The sequence below is a fragment of the Haemorhous mexicanus genome, chromosome 5 (assembly GCF_027477595.1).
Source record: "Haemorhous mexicanus isolate bHaeMex1 chromosome 5, bHaeMex1.pri, whole genome shotgun sequence".
NCBI classification, from domain to species: domain Eukaryota; kingdom Metazoa; phylum Chordata; class Aves; order Passeriformes; family Fringillidae; genus Haemorhous; species Haemorhous mexicanus.
In genome coordinates, this window is record NC_082345.1 from 11,679,897 (window position 1) to 11,693,060 (window position 13,164).

Genomic DNA, 13,164 nt, shown 5'->3' on the forward strand with positions numbered 1-13,164 from the left:
AGCTGCAGACAGGAGGATTTGGTTTCAGTTTTATACAATATTGTGAAACTGATGACCTCCTACAAATAAACCACCTAATACATTTTTAAGGAGCAGAATTTAAATGCATTAGCGAGACAATTGTTAGTAAGCCACTACAAGAAAGAAAAACATACATTTGTGAATGCAAAAGCCTGCTTAAATTTAACTGCAGTTCCTTTCTTATTAAACCTATTCAGGTGATGAAAATTAAAGACAATCTAGTCTGCAAAAGCTAACTAGCCTCCTGAAATTATTTCTCTTATAGCTAGAATCTAATTCCCAAACTTTCTGGACCTCATATTGTCATCAGCCCTCAGAGACCTCTACACACTTTTACTAGCCAGTTAATTGAATACACACAGAAGATGTTGATGGCTCAGTGGATCACTTAGCTGGGAATGATCAAACCCCAAGGGAGGTTTGATCCCAGCCTCTCTCTAACATACAAAGAATCAGCATGGTCTAGCAGCAACCAACCAAGAGTCAGTGTTTCACATCTGAAGACAGTAACATTTTTTCAAGTAAAGAAAAGTCAAGGAAATAAAAAGTTCTAAGTAACCCAGCCAATCAAACCCACACAAATAGCTCTGCTACTGTTAGTTATGCAGAAAGGCACTTTAACATGGAATCACTTAAGCACAACTTGGAAAAAAAATACATAATATAAGAGTGAGAAACTGAGTCAGCAATGTTTATCCTTCCCTACATCCCCTGGCCCCTGGGGGCCGTCTCAGTTACCCAGGGGCTCATTAATGCATTCATCTCTTACAAGCTTGCTGGAAGCATGGAGCAATGCCATTTTGATGTGAGCAGATTAATCAAGCACAGATTGCCAACCTTCCACTGCAAGGCAATGCCATCTCCTTCTAGGCTATTTCAGCAGGCAGATTCAGCTGGATATTGTCATTTACTTCCAAGACAACTCATAAATGCCAAGTGATTAGCCATCCCTTGCAGCATCTTTTACTGGAGTTACTCAAAATTTAATGCACTTAATAGAGTTTTATGACTCCTAATGCATCATTAGCAGTTATAATATCAGACTACAGATTTTCATTCTTAACAATATCATCAGAAAGGTCAGAATAGCATTTTATAACAATAAAGCATGAGAATGAGCTGGTTTGTTCTTGAATGTAGGAAGGGGGAAGATAAGAAAAAGATAGTCAAGAACTCTCTTCCCCGGCATATTCTGCTTCTGTAGCTCCCATTCAGTATATTTTTAAGAAATACAGAAGTGTTTTTCCATAGACACATCTCTGGATGTAATAGTAGCAACACAGTCAAGCTCCTACATCCTTTCATTGAGGTTGAGGAAGGACTTAGACCCTGCAAACAACCATCTGAGAATTGCTATTTATTGCCAAACATAGCTTTGTTCCCACTGCCTGTTATCACACTGTAAGAGCTGAGACTGAGCAAGAAAGACTAAGGATGATGGCTTTAGCACAGCTGTAGGTTTTCACAGGTATGGGTGAATAACACTAGGAATTATGCAACAGGATGGCAGGACAGAAGTCATGGTCCTCTCATCTGCAGCTCCTTTTGCTCACACAGGCCTGCTAGTTCCAATAGTCTTCCCTCCCTTCCTTCCCCTAAATACACCAGGAGTTACCTTTGCTCCCCAGCCCACCAGATGGGCAGGAGGCAGCACACTTTGTGCTTGGATCCCACTCTGGGGCTGCTAATTATTGCCAGGATACCCTCATGGAGGGGCCTCCCCTGCTTTAGGAAGTGCTGTTGCTTTTCCTTCAGCCTTTGTACTATTGTGCTGCAGCATATGTCACAGTTGAGAAGGCCACAACACACTGAGTATCACCAGACAATTTCAGAAGGCTTTAAGCACTTGCCCATACACAGTAACACTCATCAGAGGGCCTCAGGCACCTGCCCATACACAGTAACACCATGGCACTTCACAAGGCTGAAAGCATCTGCCCACCTTGCTCTCCAACCTTTTACAGTCATCATCCTACATGCTTTACACCTGTGTGCCCTCTGGTCCCTTTGGTGATTGGTCAGTGCACCTTGGCACTCATTACCCTAAATGCTGTTCACCTGCCCTGCACAGCTGTAGCTCATTGGGGATGAGGCTCTGCTGCAGCCCCACTCCCAATTACCACAAACCACCTACCTACACTATTGGAAGGTTAAATAGGATCTCTGCTCTAGCAGCAGGGACTTCCACCAAAAAAATATCCTCTTTTCCATTCCATCTCTGACAAAATTAAATTGACATGTGTGCTCAGAAGTTGGGAGATAAGATTGGGGGGAGGATAAGATCAGTTCGGGGGGGTGTTGGTATTTTGACTTTTTTTTTTAATGAAAAGGAAAAGCCTGTTATGATCATGCTATATCAATCACTCAAGCTGGGTTTTGAGTGTGATAGCACTGCACTATTAACAACACAGATGGTCTCCTGCTTAGTTAGCATCAGCTTCCCTTTTGAGTTATTCAGTGCATCACAAGCAATACTGGGACGAGGTCAGAAGTCATTGTCACAAAGTGCTGACAAAATATGAACCAATAACTGAAACCCAATACCGATTTTGAATTGCAGATAGCTTTCAGATCATTATCACCATCATATATGATCTGTATCTTGGACACACCACTGCAATGACTGCTCTGAACGATGTGCTCTCAGCTCTGGGGCAGACCTAAATCTGTGCCTTTTCTCCCTGGTTCCTGGACAAATGGCTCTTCCAGTGCTAACAACAGACCTGAAGGCGAGGAGCATGAATACCTCCAGGCCCCCAGACAAATGTTTTGTCATTCTTATTCCTGCTGAAAGCACAAGAGCTGAACTAATCGGGGCCCCGAGCTCCTGGGTCACAGCCAGGGCACCCACGCCAGGGACCTCGGCCCTTTCTCACCTGCTGACAGGGACAAAGCAGGGCTGAGGGGCCTGAGCTCATTAAGGCACGGTTTTCATGGGAAGTTCAGCCCACATGAGGCTGGAGGGATTTTTTTTTTCTTTTGGTTGTTGTTTTTTTTCTTAACAGTGTGTTACGCTGAGCAAATTTCAACAGGGCTTTTTCTTTCCCCACTCAACTCACCACCCTGTGGGCAGCTCCAAGTAGAGAAACAAAGACATGGGCATAGAAATGACAATAAGTTATTACCCAGAACTGCTATTGTGAAAATTAACATTTCCCATCACCATTCCCCTTTGGCTAAGTGGAATAGCAGACCACGGTTACAGCTGCCACACCCCATGCAGATGTTAATATTTATCCAGGAGAAAAATGATTACTTAATAGCATTCCCTACACCAGGATTCTTTAATTCTTAGTCATTCCCAAATTTCAGACACAAACACTAGACAACACATCCCTGCTTGAATTAAGAGAGTCAAACAACATCTGCTATCATACTCACTAAAGCCAGAAAGAGTCAATATATTTGCAAATATCTGTTGTAAGAGAAACCTATCTTGAACAGCATCATCTTGGGAAAAGGCTAAACACCTAATCCATCCATGCTGAATAGCTGCTATCCTGATTTGCAGAGATAAATGTTCTCCCTTAATAGATTCATAGTGATAGTAGTCACAGACAAAGGGTGACAACAACCCCAAAAGGGGTGCAGTAAAGACACTGTAATATCATCCTTCCTGGCCTTGATATTTCTGCAGTGCTTACAAGGCATCACATACAGCAAAACACACCCTTTACACACAGCTTTACACACATCTATCATCAGTCATTTTTATAAAGCACCTGGCAGTTTTCAAGCAATGCGAGTCATGACCAACATTTAATCTTCATATCCTCACAAAATTTTAGGGGGTTGGGTGTTTTTAGTGTTTCTGTTACTTTTGTTTGTATTCTTTGGTTTTGGGGTTTTTTTTAAACAAGAAGTGGGAATTCTTGCTCAAATACTTGGTGCTGTGTATTTTTGTGAAGCTGTACTGGAAGAATAAAAGGGAGAAAGCACAAAATCTACATTACAAAAAAGTCCCATTCTAGAAACAGTGCACCAGCCCTTTATCTTTTCCACACCAGCCAGCATCACAGCTGAGAGAAAGTCTGTGTTAATAGAGGTGGTGTTTTGTTTTTAAGCATAAAATTGTTCTTCATTTTAAATTCATGTCAGAATATTGCACAGCATAAAACAAACAAGAATACCAAGTGGGAATGCTGATAGAAAAATAGTATTGTGTGAATAACTAACTCATCAGCAAATCCTCCCCTCCCTCAACAATGAAAAGCCAAATATTTATTCAATTGCATATTGCATTCTTTGCTCAAATACTTCATAATTTGAATTTAAAACAACAGATCTCAATTTTCTTTCCTGAGCATCTCAGGGGAGACCAGAGGGCCCAGCAGAAGGTATTTACACCATCTGACTGGATTAATCTCAGCAGCAACCTGGAGAAAAAGCAGGAGAGGGAGGTCTTAAGTGATTTAGACACTCCAGGTCAGTGAGAACACCGACTGCAGAACCTGTCAGACACCTGAAGTCAGTGTAAGGAACACCTATTTGGACCATGAAGGCAGCATCCTCTTCCAGAGGGCTCCAGCTGATTCCAGATGCTGGCCAGGCCAAAGCAGGCTGCTTGGTCCATCTAATCAATATTTCATTGAGGAATTACCAGATAACTGAGTTCTGGTTTCATCATTTCACTACTGAGAGCTCAGCCCTCTTGTGTTTCAGTCACAAGGGACTCAAAGCACCTCTGACACCAGGGCAGCCTTGTGTAAGCAGCAAACGTGGTGATATTTGATTTTCCCTTGGAACTGCAGCTCCTGCTCCCACAGGTGACATGGCATGGCATCGCGTGCCGCCGCACGCCAACGCCCTTGTACGTGCAAACAGCTCTGCATGGGAATGAGCAGGGCTTTACAGAGATGCTGAGGGGAAAATGCAAATTTATACAAATAATTTCAGTCATCCGTGAAAAGCAGCAGCCACTACACACCCATGGCGGTTGAGCTTGGCTTTTTTTTTTTTTTTTTGTTTAATCCTATCATTGTTGACACAGAATGGTGTTTCAGATTAAGCCCCCTTACCCTTCCACATGTTAGTCTTTAACATGACAAGAGAATACCAAGAAGGGGGTGGACAGAAGATACTTCTGGTTTTCATGCTGTTCAACTTACCACTCACACAGATTCAAATCATGATTTGACTCCATATCAAGCTTGATATAAAGCTTACTAGGTTGTCTTTTAAGTGCTACTAGATCCCAGAATTATTATTGCAATTTGATGGTTAAAATGACTGTAAAGCAAACTCAAATTCATGCTCCAGGGTGAGGGGGGCGCTTACTCTACAAGACTGACACATTTAAACATTGTCTCTGAACACAAACCGAGAACAGCTGACATGTTTGTAAGAAATTGTGAAGGCTGTTCTTCAGTGAGACAGCCAGATTTCTTTACCAATCCACCAAAATCAGACCCCTCACTCCAATATCATATTCTAGTAAGAGTTAATTTTTGTACTATCACTTGAAGCAGGTCACTGAAATCTGGCAAGGTAGTTCAAATCACAGAAGGACTCTTCCCATTCCTATTCCTCTTTCCCATGGAATACTCTTCCCATTTCACTCTTCAAGCATCTGCTTGGACATTTTGGTGTTATTTTTCATGGCTTGGGTAGGCATGGAGGTAGAAGCAAAACATCAGACCCCAAAGGAGAATGGCTTCATGTTTTCAGCCAGGCACTTCCACCAAGCCTAGGATACCCTAATGAGAGAATCTTCAGCTGATCAGACAGATGATTAAAAATGATCTCTGACTCCAAGCAACAAGCACAAATGTAGTTGTTTATATTTTCATACTGGTAACGTAACAGAAATTTCTTCCAGCCATGCCTATATCTGACACCTCAGCAGTCTATCACACATTAGTCATCTCCCCAGAATGTTTCTTTTACTATGATAACCCATCACCATTTCTTCCCTAATTACTTTTGGGATTATCTATACAGCTAATGTGATCAAAAAAACACAGCAAAGGCTTACTTTTCCTGACCAAATTTGGTTTTCCTCAATGCAATTTTTCCTACTGTATATATTTTTGCTATTTGCTGGTTAAGAGATAGATAATGAAAAAAAGCAAGAGAAGAACAACAATTGTAGGCTATTTACAGTCATGAGCTATACGGAGATTCACATATTCCACACAGTTCCTCTCCATGCACACCAGAGGCGGCTCAAAAAGAAACTATTTCCACATATGTAAGTGGTCCTACATGATCTCAAACAGCACCAGCCAAAGATCACAGCTTTAACTGCATTGAAGTGCACGCACTGTTTGTTTTTTTCCCCTTCATTCACATTTCTCCTTGACTCCAGCTCTCATTGCAACAGACCAGAACTGCAGCAGGAGCAGTGTGCCAGCCACATACCCAGTGCCAGCCCACGCAGAGGCTTTGTGGGCTGTACACTTGCCAGCATGTTTTAGGGACGAGCTGGCATTAAGGACAACTTGATTAGTCCATGACAAGCAGGTGAAAGAAGGCAGGCAAGAAAGCCCTGACATCCCTGCCCTGCTGGCTTACATGCAGCTCACCCTCTCCTGAAACAGCTGATTTTGGAGTTATTCTTGCATGGAGCTCTGCATTGGCACAGGCGAGCTGTGGGAAGGGTGTCAGGGCACTGGCACTGCTCCTGCAGCACTGGGAAATGGCTCTGGCGAGGACCCGGGAAAACAGCTGAGCAGAGAAATCAATATTACAGTCACGCACTGCCCTGAGCAAGTCTGACATACTTATGGTTACTGCTCTTCTGTTTGCAGAGCGGTGGGCATCGCCTTCCCCATGCCACCATCCTCCAGCACCCTGAGGACCAGGACAGAGGTGGACACCAACACAGGAGCCCCTCCCCTGGCAGCAGGACCTTGACCTCAGGCTCACACAACCACCAGCCCCACGGACACACAGCCATGCTGAGCCCGATGTGGCACTGCTGCTGCACTCCCTGGGATGTGCCACGTTTGTGCCACCTTTGTCTCCCGGAGCTCTGTGCCCTAGGCACAGGCTGTGTGTCACGTTTGTCTCCCAGGGCTCTGTGCCCCAGGCACAGGCTGTGGGCCTGGGACCCCATCTCTCCACAGCCACTGCAGCACTAAGCTGCCAGGATGGGGCCGGCAGTGACTTCAGGCTGCTGCGCAGGAACAAGATTAGTGCTGGATTTAGGTCGTTCTTATAAAGGACAGCAGCTCAGCCATCCTGCCTGGCACTGCTCTGATTACTGCTGCAATTAGTGTGTGAAGGAAAAGGGCTGCCTCCTGCAATATTAATGGGACAGTTCTGGGATCCTCACTGAAAAAGCCCCCTCATGTATCACACCTTCTTCCTCTCTGCTACTGCAACAGCCACTGGCAGCCAAGCAGCCTCCAAGCGTGCAAAAGGCTTTAGTCTGTCTAAGTGGAAATCAAAACAGCAGCTTATCTAGCAAGCAAAGTACAAGAAATTCTCTTTGGTTTAGCATTAGCAAGTCAGTGCTATTGATAGGAATAATGATGCTTTTCCAACCCAATCAGTACCTTATTTTCAAAGGAATACAGTAGAAAAAACTTAGATGAAGGCAAATGTATAACAGAATAATCACATCAGGGCTGGGTGAGCATTTAAATCCTGCATTTCTCTGGCATATATGCAGCTAGAGAATGAAAGTGCCATTGCTGAAACACAGCAATACGTCACAGCCATCAGCAATCCACAAATAGTGTGTCATCCAAGCCAGCAAGAGAGCTACTCCTTATTAAAGGTTATTGTAACTGGAGATCATACTTATCAATAATATTGACAGTTCTTTATAAAAAGCACTGTTTCCTTTGGCTGCAAAAATCGTCCTACAGGAACTAAGTCTTTAATGCATAATTCAGTTGTTTTTTTTGAATAAAATTAAAACCTTTGTGGTATTACAGTGGAATTCTGGTTTCCTCCAATAGCAAAAAAAAAGAATGAACCATTACAGCAATCATCCTGCCACCACCTTTGAAGATGTAGAAGAGAGCAGAAACATTATTTCTGTTTCAGCATCCAATTTTGGTTTTCCAAAAGCAGGGATTATCTCTGTACTCGTTTAACTAGAAAAGCAACACTTTATATATGCAGAATAAGATTTGGTTTCACATGAACAAAATATTAACGCAGCTTAGATTTTTATCAAACAGGTTTCCTAAATGAATACACAGTATTTCCCTATTATTATGACAGTTCACAAAAAATGACAGTTACTTCAATAAACCAGCTAGTCCATCCAATCCCTAATCCATGAGACTTGTTTTTTTCCAGCTATAATGTCAGAAGATTTAGTGCTGCATTTGAGCATCACTTCTTAAGGGGGGCTGGAGAAACGCTTGAATTCCATTCCTCCCATAAGCCCTGCAAAGATGAGAAATCCTAAGCAATCGACCTCAACTGCTTCTGAGGAGCAAGTTAAGCTTTGTTAACTTGAACAGCATAAACCATCTCTGCCTCTACTTGCACCATTCTCATCATTACTTAATCTGGACAATCCCTCCAAAAATGCTTTGTGCAAATCTGGACTACACTTAAAAGTGAAAAGCAGAACTTCTGTGGCCCGCTTTTCATTTGCGTCAGTTGTGCCAGTCAAGAACAGGAATCGCAACTGATCGGATATTCCTCAGTAGAGGGAAACTTAGTCTATTTCCAGCAAACTAGGAAAAAATCCAATTGCCTATTTTCAGAAAAGCCATGCACACAAGAAGTTGTATGGCTGTAGTAATGCCACCAAGTTTCCTGGCAGCACGCAGCCTTGGCACGGAGGAAGCGCGAAGGAGAACGGCGCAGGCGGTGGGGAGGCTCTGCGAGGCGTCAGCATGCAGGTGCCAAGCACACACAAGGACAAAAGTCTTTTAGCTTTCTAAAAATAAGAGCCTACTAGATAAGAAGCACAGTTAGCCAGACTGCAGCATGCCCTGTTTGGATTTTAACATTTCATTGAAGGGAAATTAATTACCAATATGTGGATATTTTGTAGGGAAACAGCATAAGGTAGAAGAAATGTGCATTTTCCCCAAGACACTCAGCATTTTCAGTGAGCAAGACCAGTATTCACTCTGCTTTGCTGACCATTAAAATAACGAATTTGACCTTAACAATAGAGTAATGAAGCTCCCTACAGTTTCAAGCATACACTGAATAGGACAGTAAGACATTGAATCTTTACACAATGGCCAAAACTAGTCAGTGTAATGTAACATTTACAGTTCATGTGTGGAGAAAAGCCCTATAAAGATCTTCTAAATCTTTTCACACAGCAAGCAGGCAGCCATAACTCCACCAATATTCCCATTCTAAGACAGAGAAGATACCATCCAACATGGTTCTTCAAGACCCAATTCCCAAGCTGGCTTACTGCACCTTCTCTTCCTCCAAACCACACCCTCAATGGAGTCCTTCCACTTCAGAACAAAACACCCATCCCTAATTCTCATCCCTACTTTCCTTCAGAGCACTAAAGTACTTCCCCAATGAATTATATTTCATGTTCTTTTTAATTGAGTCGTGTGTACTCTGGATTTTTCTAAACTGTAGTTTGTGACACTCAAACAAGATACTACACAATTTAATATCTTCCCCAAGCAAATGGTAAAAGCTGCTACAGCCAGAAAACCTTGTGCCCTGCACATATAGCTCACTATATATGAACATGAAATTCACATAGTATGAAAAAACATATGATAGAAACAATTTAATGAAGAATTAGGTCTTTTTGTTAAATTTAATGTTAAATATTTACTATAACAAATTAATCTGAGCACATGCAATTCCAAGGCTGATAGTCTCAAAATGGCTTTACCTGAAAGAAGCAGGCAATGAAGAGGAAAAAGAACTGAAATTTATTTTCCATCAGCCCTGAACATGACAGAAAAGCTCCATTCACACTACTTTAGTGGAGTTCAACAGGGCACTGAAACTAATACAGAATTTTTCATGCTTTTCAAGATATTTCACATCAAATATCCTGCTTTTCTTTTATGACCTCTCCAACTATTAAACGTCAAGAAATCCTTAGATAGTTTCCTTTCCTCCTTCAAGTCCCTGGAAAGAGCCTGGAAAAAGAGTCCCTGGGAAAAAAAAAAAAGGGTTTTTTTTTTCCTCCATCCTTGAGTGAGAGCTTTGTGATAAGGGCCACAAGTGTTTTGACAACATCATAATCTACACACAATTTTGCTGTGCGTCTGGATACACTACCAAGTTGAGCAATAGGTAAACAGCTTTTAGCTGTTCAAAATTAGTTCACTTAAAAACCCCAAATCAGCCATCTGAAGAGCCAGCTGCAAGACAGCTCACAAAAAAAAAAAAAAAAAAAAAAAGAAAAATCTGTACCAGAAAATATCATACATGCAAAAGACAAAAAAATAATCTAAGCAAAATGAACTGTTTGCTTGGTGGAAAATTCTCATCTACCAAGCTTATTTTAAGCCCTGAGCATCCACTCAGTGGAAAAAGAACTATAAACCAAAATATTCTCCCCTAAAAGCATGTCAAAATGTTATACAACCATAAATGTTGATTTTATTTCATTTTCTGAACAAATCTATCAACACTACAAGAATCAGAAAAGCAGTTCTCTGCCCTGCTCTCACAAGTAACACTGAAATTTCACTTCTTGCCTGATGCAGCAGATGAGGATTTTTTGGTGCTTTTTGCTGTTTTCAACTGAAGAGAGTTTTTGTCGAAAGAGATTTTGGGCTTAAGGCAAGGAAAGCCTCCACACCAGAGAGAGTCCCGGGCTGTCCCCAGCCAAGGCAGGGCACAGGTCAGGGAGTTCCAGGTGACACCAGAGCTGACTCACAGGCAGCTCCTCAGCACACGGTGAGCTGCCTGAATATCATCACAGGGTCCACCTCAAATCCTCAGAGATTTTCTAACTCCGGCTTCTCTCTTCACAGGAGAGGCCCTGGGGCCTCCAAAGCAGCAGCAGAGCTCCTCTTGTCCCTTCTCCTGCTCTTTGCTCAGCCCCAAGGCAGCTCCATCAGTCAGAGCTGGGGTGAGCAGGGCGCTTTGTGAACACTGGCTGCCAAGAGATTCACGGGTTTGGAGATAAGCAGGTTCTTGATTACTTTTTTTTTGCTAAACTGGGGTTGATCTGTGCAGCAGCTTAAGTCACAGCAACTTTTCATTGATGCCTTGTGACTTACCTCAACAAGGTCTTTAAGCACAAGGACAGCAAGATGTAACTATCACAGCTACCTAACACTGAAAGGACAGGGTCATTTACTTCCACAAAGAATTTTAGGAACATTTTTAGAAAGAGTAGCCATTTGTGGGTTTCCTGTGACAGAACAGACTTTCTGCTCCCTCAAGCATCTTTTTTCCCATCCATTACAGCAGAGAACTCTATTGTAGTACCTTGGTTTTTGAAACCTGTAACAGATTTCCAGATGGCCTCTCACTACCGCCTGCCTACAGCAGCATTACTACACCCCAAGCTTTAACAGAAATGTTTTCTCAGCTACACCTCAAACCAGAGTTAATTTTTCCATGGCTGTATTATATTTGTGGCCCACAGCACTCCCTGTTCCTCCCCAGCATTTCCCACTGCTGAGCTCCCAGCTGATAGCAGAAAGCTCGTGTCACGAGTCCCTAAAAATATAACATTGCTCAGCGGCAATGTTAAGTCCCATCATATTTCTGTTACTCCACTTCTTGCTCTATCACATCCCAACCTTCCTAAGGTATTAAGAATGCCTCCGGAACTGGCACTACCAGAAGTGTTTGTATGCCCAAACCATATTGCTGGACCTTGCCTAGTTGAAACCAGTTACAAAGACATTGCTTCAAAAATTACTACTCTTGTTAATTTCTCTTTGAAGTTACTCACAGCTGCACTATATTTTCTAAATGGGTATATCCCGTATGTGCCAAAATTACTTTCTTTCATAGAAAAATGAAGAGGGAGATTACTTTAGGTTTGAAATCTGCTTAGTGTTGCTGGAGCAGTTCAGCCAAACAAACCTACTGAATGACCACAGAAGAGGAGCCCTGTAGTCGAGGCATTACATTTGCACAAACCCACCACACTCAGGCTGTCCTTGAGTAGCGCTCCCCAAGAACACAGCTGTGCACCTCCCTGGGAAATGGCGCAAAAATCAGCAAAAGACAACTTGGAAAGTCCAGGTACATCTGGGAAGGCACAGCCTACCAGCCAACACAGCTTTAAAAATAGTTTCTTTTCAGATAGATGACTCAAAGTTTAGGTAGCTGAAACCCCAATAGGTCATACCATGCAAATCAAACTCTGCACAACATCAGCTGGCAGGTGGCTCCTGGGAGTCAGGAGTTTTCTACTAAAAGCAGCAAAACTGAAAACACACAGCTGTGGTCACAAGTACATGTGAAAAAACAAAGAGATGTGAGTACATTTAGCTAATGCTTTAACTTGGAGTCCCCAGGGCTACCTCCATACAATAGTGTGTGCTCGCCACCAAGGGTAGAGACTTAGTTACCTTGCCTTAAGATAAGGCTCCTTGGAAATAAATATACCTGCATCCACCCCTTTCACTGGTGACAAAAACATGAACTTCAACCAGTGTACATTGACCAGTGATACAGATCAGCGTGTCTTTCTCTTACACAACCAGAAGGCAAGGTACTTCCTGATGCAATAGCTGCAGAGACCTCATTAGGATCCCATCCCCAGGATCCCACTGCCAGGCAGAGGAGCTCACAGCTACCTCCAACTCTGGTCACGCACAGCTCCTTTGCCTGCAGTGTGAACGCATGGGAATGGGCAAACGTTGGCACTTAAAACACTTCCAAACTCGGAACTCCATGAGGAAACACTTAGCTTCCATGCAATTAAGCCCTGTTATTAAGCCTGAAGTTGATCAAATTTTATATGTAAAAACCTGACTTAGTTTCTTTTGCATAAACAAAAGTGACATTGAGGAAGAACTGCTGCCTTAAGCCAACATGATCAGCTCATATCCAGTCATGAACCCACCAAAAATAAACATTTTAGAAAACGTTTGAGCCTACAGCAATAGTTTTGTTCCTTTTTTTGAGTAACGTTTTTGGGGTAGAGGGGGAAAGAAAAATGCGGGAAGACTACTTCTGAATAGACATAAGGTGCGAATAAACATAGGAAAGATACGATTCCATTAATATATTCAGTTCTTCCCTGATCCCTCCCCCTCCTTTCCAGCGCAGAGA

General features: G+C 42.6%; 1 protein-coding gene across 3 annotated transcripts in view; it reads right to left on the reverse strand.

The window, feature by feature from the left end:
- Positions 1–13,164, reverse strand: part of DENND5B (DENN domain containing 5B) — a 104,919-nt gene that overhangs the window by 91,157 nt on the left and 598 nt on the right. The gene's annotated exons all lie outside the window — the stretch shown is intronic.